General features: G+C 45.0%; 1 protein-coding gene across 8 annotated transcripts in view; it reads left to right on the forward strand.

The window, feature by feature from the left end:
* HHAT (hedgehog acyltransferase) overlaps positions 1-12,572 on the forward strand; it is a 367,616-nt gene that overhangs the window by 83,797 nt on the left and 271,247 nt on the right. The window lies entirely within an intron of this gene.

Genomic DNA, 12,572 nt, shown 5'->3' on the forward strand with positions numbered 1-12,572 from the left:
TCCCTTGTGCATGTGGGCTGTAGGAGCCCCCACCCAGGCTCCCAGTGGACTGTGGCAGCCAGAAATAATTACTGGGCACAGCCAGGAACTTGGGGGTTGGCATCCCAGGCAGGCCAGTCCCAGAGAAAGAAAACCGGGTTTTCATGGACTTACTGGGAAAATGGAAGGAGACACTGACTAAGCTCTCGGTTGGCAAACAGTTGGTGCCCTTTTATTTTCACAAACTGCCTATGAAATAGCTCTTCTGTGGCTGGGGGATTGTTCAGGGGGACCTGGGTGGGATGACAGAGTGGGGTTGAAGAGGTTTGAAGGCAGTGCAGTGGTGTGTCTTCAGGTCTGGGTGTCTGTTTCTGCCCAGGACCGCACCTGCCTCCTGGGCAGCAGTCTTGTCCGAGGCTCACGGCAAGCTGCCTTCACCATTCCCACCTCATTTCCCCTCCTACTTTGGATTCCTTCCCCCATTCCACAGCCAGCCTCGTGGAAGATGTGTACTGGATTAATTCACACAAAGTGTGAGTAATCAGTGATGCCTAAAAACAGGGTTTCTTCAAGAATATTTCTGTGCCCCCCCAACAAAAGAATCCCGATGGAGGTGAGAATAATATGTATGCATACACAGTGCACACATGTGCAGGCTCATACATGTATACACATGTGCACACATGGGGAGCTGGACATGTTGAAGAGCAGGGCTAGCAGCAGTGTTTCACATATCTGGAGGGGGCACCCTGAAAGGTGCCCCCTGCACAAATAGGAGGGTGCTTAGAAATCCCTTATTTTGCCTTAAAAATTTCACATTGTATTCAAAACATTACATTTCTGCATTATAACAATAACTTAATGTTTAAAAATTGCCAGTTAAGTCATTAAACTTTTTTCCCCTCTGCAAATGGTTTAAGTGAAATTGATATTCTAGGCGGATGTATTGATATGTTTAGCATATGGTTTCTCATACTTCAATTTGGGTTACCTAGGAGCATTCTTTTGTCGTGAAGGAATTTAAAAATCCGTGTTTGAAACTCATGGTTAAAGTTGTTGTGTAAAAGCCAGAGGTGGTTTAGTGATAACAGCTGATCTTCCCACTCTGTGGTTCTTTTTTTTTTTCAAACTTTAAACTTTTTATCTTGTATTGGGGTATAGCCGATTAACAATGTTCTGGTAGTTTCTGGTGAACAGTGAAGGGACTCAGCCATACATACACGTGTCATTCTCCCCCAGATCTGTCTCCCATCCAAGCTGCCGTGTAACAGTGAGCAGAGTTTCATGCGCTATGCAGTAGGCCCTTGCTGGTTATCCATCTGGAATATAGCAGTGTGTACGTGACCTTCCCAAAGTCCCTAACTATCCCCTCCCCCCCGGCAACCCTAAGTTTGTTTTCCAAGTCTGTGAGCCTGTTTCTGTTTTGTAAGTTCATTTGTATCATATCTTTTTAGATTCCACATATAAGGGATGTCATGTGGTGATTCTCTACCTCTGTCTGGCTCACTTCACTTGGTGTGACCATCTCTCGGTCCGTCCGTGTCTCTGCACGTGGCCTTATTTCACTCTTTTCAATGGCTGCCGACTCAGAGATTCTTAAAGTGGGGTCCCTGGACCAGCGGCTGCAGCCTCACTTGGGAACTTGTCAGACATGCAGCTTCTCAGGCCCTGCCCCAGACCTACTGAATCAGAAACCCGGAGGCGGGGCCCCAGAGTGTGGTCCTGATGCTGAGAGGTGGAGAATCACTTTCCTAAGTTTTTTTAGAAGAGGAACTTCTTCTCCGGAGGGGGGGGCCCTCCTTAAAAGATCAGGGTGGAGTAGGCCCAGTGTGGGGTGGGTTCAGTTCACTCACATTCTGTCTCTTTTACAACCTCCTTGTTGTTGGAGAAGGAAATATCAACCCACTTGAGGATTCTTGCCTGGGAAGTCCCACAGAGAGAGGAGCCTGGGGCTACAGTACATGGGGTCGCAAAGAGTCGGACGCTACTGAGCACACACCCATGGCACGACCATTGTAAATTTTAAACTTTTTTTTTTAAATTTAATTTTATTTATTTTTTTTTTGGTTTTCGTCATACATTGAAATGAATTAGCCATGGATTTACATGTATTCCCCATACCGGTCCCCCCTCCCACCTCCCTCTCCACCCGATCCCTCTGGGTCTTCCCAGTGCACCAGGCCGGAGCACTTGTCTCATGCACCCAACCTGGGCTGGTGATCTGTTTCACCCTAGATAATATACATGTTTCAATGCTGTTCTCTTGAAACATCCCACCCTCTCCTTCTCCCAGAGTCCACAAGTCTGTTCTATACATCTGAGTCTCTTTTTCTGTTATGCATATAGGGTTATCATTACCATCTTTCTATAATCCATATATATGTGTTAGTATACTGTAATGTTCTTTATCTTTCTGGCTTACTTCGCTCTGTATAATGGGCTCCAGTTTCATCCATCTCATTAGAACTGATTCAAATGAACTCTTTTTAATGGCTGAGTAATATTCCATGGTGTATATGTACCACAGCTTCCTCATCCATTCATCTGCTGATGGGCATCTAGGTTGCTTCCATGTCCTGGCTATTATAAACAGTGCTACGATGCACATTGGGGTGCACGTGTCTCTTTCAGATCTGGTTTCCTCAGATGTGTATGGCCAGAAATGGTATTGCTGGGTTATATGGCAGTTCTATTTCCAGTTTTTTAAGAAATCTCCACACTGTTTTCCATAGTGGCTGTACTAATTTGCATTCCCACCAACAGTGTAAGAGGGTTCTCTTTTCTCCACACCCTCTCCAGCATTTATTGCTTGTAGACTTTTGGATAGCAGCCATCCTGGCTGGCATGTAATGGTACCTCATTGTGGTTTTGATTTGCATTTCTCTGATAATGAGTGATGTTGAGCATCTTTTCATGTGTTTTTTTGCCATCTGTATGTCTTCCTTGGAGAAATGTCTGTTTAGTTCTTTGGCCCATTTTTTGATTGGGTCATTTATTTTTCTGGAGTTGAGCTGGAGGAGTTGCTTGTATATATATATATATATTTTCCATTTATTTTTATTAGTTGGAGGCTAATTACTTTACATCATTACAGTAGTTTTTGTTATACAAAAATGAATGAATTAGCCATGGATTTACATGTATTCCCCATCCCAGTACCCCCTCCCACCTCCCTCTCCACCCGATCCCTCTGGGTCTTCCCAGTGCACCAGGCCCTAGCACTTGTCTCATGTACCCAACCTGGGCTGGTTATCTGTTTCACCCTAGATAATATACATGTTTCAATGCTGTTCTCTTGAAACATCCCACCCTCGCCTTCTCCCAGAGTCCACAAGTCTGTTCTATACATCTGAGTCTCTTTTTCTGTTTTGCATATAGGGTTATCGTTACCATCTTTCTAAAGTTCATATATATGTGTTAGTATACTGTAATGTTCTTTATCTTTCTGGCTTACTTCGCTCTGTATAATGGGCTCCAGTTTCATCCATCTCATTAGAACTGATTCAAATGAACTCTTTTTAATGGCTGAGTAATATTCCATGGTGTATATGTACCACAGCTTCCTCATCCATTCGTCTGCTGATGGGCATCTGGGTTGCTTCCATGTCCTGGCTATTATAAACAGTGCTGCGATGCACATTGGGGTGCACGTGTCTCTTTCAGATCTGGTTTCCTTGGTGTGTATGCCCAGAAGTGGGATTGCTGGCTCATATGGCAGTTCTATTTCCAGCTTTTTAAGAAATCTCCACACTGTTTTCCATAGTGGCTGTACTAATTTGCATTCCCACCAACAGTGTAAGAGGGTTCCCTTTTCTCCACACCCTCTCCAGCATGTATTGCTTGTAGACTTTTGGATAGCAGCCATCCTGACTGGCGTGTAATGGTACCTCATTGTGGTTTTGATTTGCATTTCTCTGATAATGAGTGATGTTGAGCATCTTTTCATGTGTTTGTTAGCCATCTGTATGTCTTCCTTGGAGAAATGTCTGTTAAGTTCTTTGGCCCATTTTTTGATTGGGTCATTTATTTTTCTGGAGTTGAGCTGGAGGAGTTGCTTGTATATTTTTGAGATTAATCCTTTGTCTGTTGCTTCATTTGCTATTATTTTCTCCCAATCTGAGGGCTGTCTTTTTCACCTTGCTTATAGTTTCCTTTGTTGTGCAAAAGCTTTTAAGTTTCATTAGGTCCTATTTGTTTATTTTTGCTTTTATTTCTGAAATTCTGGGATGTGGGTCATAGAGGATCCTGCAGTGATTTATGTCGGAGAGTGTTTTGCCTATGTTCTCCTCTAGGAGTTTGATAGTTTCTGGTCTTACATTTAGATCTTTAATCCATTTTGAGTTTATTTTTGTGTATGGTGTTAGAAAGTGTTCTAGTTTCATTCTTTTACAGGTGGTTGATCAGTTTTCCCAGCACCACTTGTTAAAGAGGTTATCTTTTTTCCATTGTATATCCTTGCCTCCCTTGTCGAAGATAAGTTGACCATAGGTTCGTGGATTTATCTCTGGGCTTTCTATTCTGTTCCATTGATCTATATTTTTGTCTTTGTGCCAGTACCATACTGTCTTGATGACTGTGGCTTTGTAGTAGAGTCTGAAGTCAGGCAGGTTGATTCCTCCAGTTCCATTCTTCTTTCTCAAAGTTACTTTGGCTATTCGAGGTTTTTTGTATTTCCATACAAATTGTGAAATTATTTGTTCTAGTTCTGTGAAAAATACCGTTGGTAGTTTGATAGGGATTGCATTGAATCTATAGATTGCTTTGGGTAGTATAGCCCTTTTGACAATATTGATTCTTCCAATCCATGAACACGGTATATTTCTCCATCTGTTTGTGTCCTCTTTGATTTCTTTCATCAGTGTTTTATAGTTTTCTATGTATAGGTCTTTTGTTTCTTTAGGTAGATATACTCCTAAGTATTTTATTCTTTTTGTTGCAATGGTGAATGGTATTGTTTCCTTAATTTCTCTTTCTGTTTTCTCATTGTTAGTGTATAGGAATGCAAGAGATTTCTGTGTGTTAATTTTATATCCTGCAACTTTACTGTATTCGTTGATAAGCTCTAGTAATTTTCTGGTAGAGTCTTTAGGGTTTTCTATGTAGAAGATCATGTCATCTGCAAACAGAGAGAGTTTCACTTCTTCTTTTCCTATCTGGATTCCTTTTACTTCTTTTTCTGCCCTGATTGCTGTGGCCAACACTTCCAAAACTATGTTGAATAGTAGTGGTGAGAGTGGGCACCCTTGTCTTGTTCCTGATTTCAGGGGAAATGCTTTCAATTTTTCACCATTGAGGGTGATGCTTGCTGTGGCTTTGTCATATATAGCTTTTATTATGTTTAGGTATGTTCCTTCTATTCCTGCTTTCTGGAGAGTTTTAATCATAAATGGATGTTGAATTTTGTCAAAGGCTTTTTCTGCATCTATTGAGATAATCATATGGTTTTTATCTTTCAATTTGTTAATGTGGTGTATTACATTAATTGATTTGTGGATATTAAAGAATCCTTGCATTCCTGGGATAAAGCCCACTTGGTCATGGTGTATGATTTTTTTAATATGTTGTTGGATTCTGTTTGCTAAAATTTTGTTAAGGATTTTTGCATCTAGGTTCATCAGTGATATTGGCCTGTAGTTTTCTTTTTTTGTGGCATCTTTGTCTGGTTTTGGAATTAGGGTGATGGTGGCCTCATAGAATGAGTTTGGAAGTTTACCTTCTTCTGCAATTTTCTGGAAGAGTTTGAGTAAGATAGGTGTTAGCTCTTCTCTAAATTTTTGGTAGAATTCAGCTGTGAAGCCATCTGGTCCTGGGCTTTTGTTTGCTGGAAGATTTCTGATTACAGTTTCAATTTCCTTGCTTGTGATGGGTTTGTTAAGATCTTCTATTTCTTCCTGGTTCAGTTTTGGAAAGTTATACTTCTCTAAGAACTTGTCCATTTCTTCCAAGTTGTCCATTTTATTGGCATAGAGCTGCTGGTAGTAGTCTCTTATGATCCTTTGTATTTCAGTGTTGTCTGTTGTGATCTCTCCATTTTTGTTTCTAATTTTGTTAATTTGGTTCTTCTCCCTTTGTTTCTTAATGAGTCTTGCTAATGGTTTGTCAATTTTGTTAATTTTTTCAAAAAACCAGCTTTTAGCTTTGTTGATTTTTGCTATGGTCTCTTTAGTTTCTTGTGCATTTATTTCTGCCCTAATTTTTAAGATTTCTTTCCTTCTACTAACCCTGGGGTTCTTCATTTCTTCCTTCTCTAGTTGCTTTAGGTGTAGAGTTAGGTTATTTATTTGGCTTTTTTCTTGTTTCTTGAGGTAGGCCTGTAATGCTATGAATCTTCCCCTTAGCACTGCTTTTACAGTGTCCCATAGGTTTTGGGTTGTTGTGTTTTCATTTTCATTCATTTCTATGCATATTTTGATTTCTTTTTTGATTTCTTCTATGATTTGTTGGTTATTCAGAAGCGTGTTGTTTAGCTTCCATATGTTTGAATTTTTAATAATTTTTTTCCTGTAATTGAGATCTAATCTTATTGCACTGTGGTCAGAAAAGATGACTGGAATGATTTCAATTTTTTTGAATTTACCAAGACTAGATTTATGGCCCAGGATGTGATCTATTCTGGAGAAGGTTCCGGGTGCACTTGAGAAAAAGGTGAAGTTGATTGTTTTGGGGTGAAATGTCCTATAGATGTCAATTAGGTCTAGCTGGTCCATTGTGTCCTTTAAAGTTTGTGTTTCCTTGTTCATTTTCTGTTTAGTTGATCTATCCATAGTTGTGAGTGGGGTATTAAAGTCTCCTACTCTTATTGTGTTACTATGAATTTCCTCTTTCATACTCGTTAGCGTTTGCCTTACATATTGCGGTGCTCCTATGTTGGGTGCATATATATTTATAATTGTTATATCTTCTTCTTGGATTGATCCTTTGATCATTATGTAGTGTCCATCTTTGTCTCTTTTCACAGCCTTTATTTGAAAGTCTATTTTATCTGATATGAGTATTGCGACTCCTGCTTTCTTTTGGTAAGTTTTAAACTTTAGCATTGCAGTCAGTAGCTTTTGGACTAAATATCCACAGCACACCCCTTCTCTTGAAGGCAGATAATAATTCTCAGAGAAACATAGGCTAAACCCATTAAGAGGAAACATTATTTTCCAAACCGCCTCTTATCCATTAAGGAGCTTATCCCTGTGGGATCCGTACTTCACTGTTTGACAAATCACCATTCTTTTTAGTTCTCGTCTCCTCCTTTCTGACTGTACCCTGTAGAGTCTTGAGGGAATTTGAGAGGCGGGTTGCAGGGTCCCAAATCTGTCATAGAGAGGCAAGCTCTCAGAGCATCGCGCACCTGAATCCTTAGCCACAGGCTGTCATTCTCCCGAGTTTCTGCCTGTAGGGACTCAGGTATGGAGACTCTGGGCTGCATCTATGTCTATTCTTTCTCTTTTTTTTCACCCCTTTCAAAAGGGTAGCAGTTGCTGAAAGCAGAAACTCAAAAAAGGCAAATTGAAGCCTTTCTCTGTAATCTGGGAGGATTCCTAGAAAAGTCAGCATAGAAATGGCAAGATGTTTAATAATGAGCTACAGGGCAATAAAAAGACAAGTGATTTCTGCGGTTGCTGGGGGTGTTAATGGGCACGCAAGTCCTATGAGAATAACGGGTCTAAAAGGGGAGCAGTGAAACTTACTAAGGAGCTGACCTCATAGAGAGAAAGGATTCCATCAGAGATGCTTGCAGGGGAGGGAAGAAGGCTGGCCAGCAGGGCTTGTAAGCAAGGTTTGCTCTGAACAAGTGCTCGCGTGAGCGGAGTAAACGTCCCAGGAAACGGTCGAGTTGAAATTGTGGTCCTTGGCCTCTCGGGCCTGCGTGCCCGGGCTCTGACGGACAGGAGGAGACTTGCCGCCAGGGGGCAGCAGAGTCTCACCGTGGGAACCCACCCCGCCCGGCCGACCGCGGTGGTTGAACTGAGAGCCTTAGGTCCACCGGAGGAGACGTCTTTCACTCAGGTTTTTTCTTTAGTGTGTAAATTTACACACCCCAGATGAAGCAGGCATAGAAGAGGCGCCTCTGTGATGCATGGCGTGTGAAATGTGTACCCATCAATCACCAACAGGGAAAACTGGGCCTGTCAACAGGCCCCAGTGTTGACTCGAAGGCCATCTCTGATGGCGTTTGGAGCTTCAGAAATACGGGCCCCGTTTGTGTTTCTCCCGGGGGCCTGTGGATACTGAGCCGGGGTGAGGTGGGGGACAGCGTGGGGGAGGTCTAGGGAAAGGCAGGAAATGCTGTTTATTTGCTGAGCTTGGAGCCTGGGGCCACCCCGTCCTGCCCTGAGCAGGCTGACTGGTGCAGTGAGGAGCCGGTGTGTGTGTCGGGGGCGCTGGGGTGGGGCGGGGGGACTTCCCTGCTGAGGGCTGCGCTCCTGCCCCAAGGGGAAGAAAGTGAAAGTGAAAGTCGCCCAGTCGTGTCTGACCCTTTGCAACCCCATGGACCATACAGTCCGTGGAATTCTCCAGGCCAGAATACTGAAGCAGGTGGCCTTTCCCTTCTCCAGGGGATCTTTCCAACCCAGGGATTGAGCCCAGGTCTCCTACATTGCAGGCGGATTCTTTACCAGCTGATCTACCAGGGAAGCCCAAGAATGCTGGAGTGGGTAGTCTACCCTTCTCCAGGGGATCTTCCCGACCCAGGAATCGAACCAGGACCTCCTGCATTGCAGGCGGATTCTTTACTAGCTGAGCTATGAGGGAAGCCCCAAGGGGATGACAGTGCTTAAATAGGGAACGTGGTTGATGCTTAAGAGCAAAACTCCTGCGCCCAGCCCTTTAGTTACAGGGTTTGAATCCCTGCTCTGCTTTGGTTTGAGAGCATTTGGTGAGTTACTCACCTTATTTGTGACTGCATTTCCTTTTATCAGTATAAAGGAAAAAATAATAATACCCTCTAGATAGGATTGTTGTAAGGACTAAATGATTTTGTCTAGGTAGCGTGGCTTGGCGTGTTGTACACACTATCATTGTCGTTACTGTTATCCAAAACGGAGTGTCACTTCTGGAGTATGTTGCTGGAGGTCACTGGAAGGCTGTGATCACTGGTTGGCCCACACTCTGGACCTGGGCAGTCAGGGGCTCCTCACCCCTCCCTGCCCTTGGAATGGACTTTCTGCCCACCATTCCCAGGCTGGGAGCCATTTCTGGGGCGTAGCTTTGACCTTGAAAGAGGAAGGTGTCATCGAGACCATCTGAACTGCCTACATGACTAAACCCAGAAAAGGCCTCTGTTTCAACTTTAAAATTCTGCCGGCGGGTGCAGCGATCTGCTGGTGCTGCGGCGCCCGCGACGGGGCCTGCCTGTCTGCTCTCTGGTTGTTAATCCTGCCCTGCTGGTCCGAGCGGCCCACTTGATTTTTTGGTCTCTGCTTGTGCTCTGCGAGCCAGGGGCCGGTTTCAGGTCTCACCTGGGGAAGCTCCCACAGTGAGACCTAACCTAAATGGGTGAGAACTAACATCCATTTATACCAGACCGGAGGCCCTGGGGGTCCGGGCTGGTAGGTGAGGGCGGCAGCGGGGGCCGTTCTGGGCATGATTCTGGGCAGGAGCCATCCCCGGCCTCAGAGGAGGTCAGCAGAAGATAGATGCAGGCAGTAGCCACAGGGGTGGGTGAGTCCCTGAGAGGCCAGGGCTGGCAGTCACTGTCCCAGCCAGAGCACCCCGGGTTTGGGGGAGGCGCTCGAGGCACCTGCGGTGATGCTGACCGGGAGGAGGAATACGCACTGAGCACTTACCCCTAACCAGGCTTTCCATCTTCTAACACATTTCATCCTAGCAACAGCCCGAGGAGCACGACATTGTTATTCCCACTTCACAGACAGTAACACGGAGGCAAAGAGAGGCTAATGGGGTGCGTGCTGGGGTGGGGGGAATAAAGACTGGAGCTTTGCTGCCAGCTCTTTGACCCTCACAGGGCTTAGAGTGAGGATGCAGCGTGATGTAGTGGACGTGCGTGTCTGGACACCCAAGCTGGCCAGGCCAGGTCCCAGTCCTGCGGCTGCTACCCCAACTTCAGGCCCCACTCACTGTCCTGGCAGAGACCAGTGGGTATTACCTGCCTTGGTCTGGATGCAGTGAGGGTCTGACTAGGGAATCCTTTACTGGGGAAGGGGTATGGCCTGAGACCGTGGGCTGGAGAGAAACGCCCTCCTTATAAAGGAGCAAGACTTGGGCCACAGTGCCCTGGAGCCAAGTGCAGAGGCCAGAGCAGAGGTGACTCGGTTGAACAGTTGTGTCTGGGGGAAGGCTTCTCTTTGGTGCTCTCCAATGTGGGTATTATTCATGTGTGAAAGAACCTTTCAGCTTTGAGAACTGTCACCTTGAATCATTAGAATATCTCTGAAAGGCTTTGATATGCCTTTTTATGCAATTTGCATGAAATGAGGTTTTAAAATATAATGTGTTTTACAATGCTCTTTGCAGATGAGTTAATGTGTTTTTTCGTGGCGCCTTCACTAAAAGTTCCCATTGGCGGCAGTTTCCAGTGGTCTTAAGGTTGGCACTGCCCTCTGTTTAAAATATCTCCGGCAAAATGCTTTGCATGCTGAGGTTGAATAATGAGTAACCCTGCTTGTTAGGTGAGCTGTGTGTAGTGTGTCTTCTTCCTGCCGGATCGACGAGGGACAGATACAGTTTTTTAAATAAAAGGGAGTCAACTCGATGGAAGGTATACAGGGATTGTAATAATGACACGACTCTAAAGAAAAACTGATATCCATTCTTTTTAAAGTAGAAACAAGTAGAGTGAAAAACAGGGTTGTTTTCTTGCTGCTGGATTTGCTGGTGCAATTAAGGAATAGACATTTCTCATACTCTGACTGGGGAGACATCCAGCATCAAAAAGGGAGCACTGCAGAGAAAAGGCCAGCCCTTCTGGTCCAGGGGTGCCACATAATTATGCCTTTTGCAGCCTGGGGAGGAAGTTGGGCCCCGGGGAAGGTAGTTAAGTCGTTACCGGGAAGCCAGTCAGGCACACCACGCACCTCGTGTTTCTTCCTAATTACAGATTTTCGGGTCCCTTAGATGGTGCCTTGTTTGGGGAAGGAGAGGAGGGCCTCTGGCCTGCCCGTGGCATGTGGTCTCCTGAGCTGCAGGCGATTGGCCAGACTTACTTCCCGATCACCTGGTGGGGCCCATTGTCCTGATCCAGCAGTGGCTCTCCTATCTCTTCTCTGCTCGTAGGGACGGGGCTGTCTGTACACCCAGTGATGCCCCGAGACCTCAGGTGCAGGTCCTCAGGGGACCTGAGCCGGGGGTTAGCCGTCTGCTCATGGGCCTACAGGTCATGTGCACCGTTGCTTATTTAGAAGCTGGAGACTGTTGTGCAAAGATGGTCTTTGGTCAGTTCTGCTTGTGAGTTGTTATCACGTTCAGTCAAGGAAGCTGCTTTTCTCCAAAAGTCTGGCACCAAGAAAGGCCCTGCCCGCTGTCCTGGAGTAGAGTTCGGTGCCTCTTGTGTCTTGGCTCAGCCGATTGCCTTGGTGTGAACTGTTCTAGCAGTCATAGACCGATGGACACTGTCATCATTTCTTCATCTGTTGATGCTCATTAAGTCAAAATGAGTTTGCTTTATTAGACAGTATTTGTTTTTCTCTTTCTTACTTCACTCCTTCACTCCATATGAGAGTCTCTAGGTCCATCTGTGTCTCTTCAGAGGACCCAATTTTGTTCTTTTCTATGGTTGAATAATATTCCATTGTGTAATATATGTACCATGTCTTTTTTATCCATTCATCTGTTGATGGACATTTAGGTTGCTTCCATGTCCTGGCTATTGTAAATAGTGCTGCAATGAACATTGGGGTGTATGTGTCTTTTTGATGCTAAGGCGTATAGCTAAGAAAATCTCTGAGTAAGGTGGGAAAGTAGTTGTTGTTTTGTCACTAAGTTTGTCTGACTCTTTGCAATCCCGCGGATGGTAGCCCACCAGGCTCCTCTGTCCATAGGATTTCCCAGGCAAGAATACTGGAGTGGGTTGCCATTTCCTTCTGCAGGGGATCTTCCCGACCCAGGGATTGAACCTGAGTCTCTTGAATTGACAAGCGGGTTCTTTACCAGTGAGCCGCCAGGGAAGCCCTGAAGTGGGACTTCGGGAAAAATAAAGATGGGGCTGGCGCAGAAGAGAGAGGGGCAGGCCTCCTCGTTGAGGATGCCGCCTTCCCCAGAGGAGGTCCAGAGACTTAGCAATTTTTACAAGAAGGGTGCAGAAACAGAGCACTTGTCTCTCTAGTAGAGAGAACCAACGTCTTCACAGTAGTGTAAACTTGCATTACCTTCCCCCATTACAAAAATAGTAACAGTTTAAAATCACTGAAGACCCTCACCATCCAAAGATTACCATCAGTGCTGCCGTTTTGGTGTCTCTCTCTCCAGCTTTTCATGATTTATGCAGATTGGTATAAAAAAATAGTGTTTTTGTGACTATGTACGATTGAGGTGCGCTCATGCATGTTACCAAGCCCCACGCCCTACTGCTGGACATTTGCCTGGTTTCCTGTTTCTTCTTAAGTAATGCAGACACGAGGGGTCAGGCAGGCCGGGGTCTCTTA

The sequence above is a fragment of the Odocoileus virginianus genome, chromosome 11 (genome assembly GCF_023699985.2).
Source record: "Odocoileus virginianus isolate 20LAN1187 ecotype Illinois chromosome 11, Ovbor_1.2, whole genome shotgun sequence".
Lineage (NCBI taxonomy): Eukaryota > Metazoa > Chordata > Mammalia > Artiodactyla > Cervidae > Odocoileus > Odocoileus virginianus.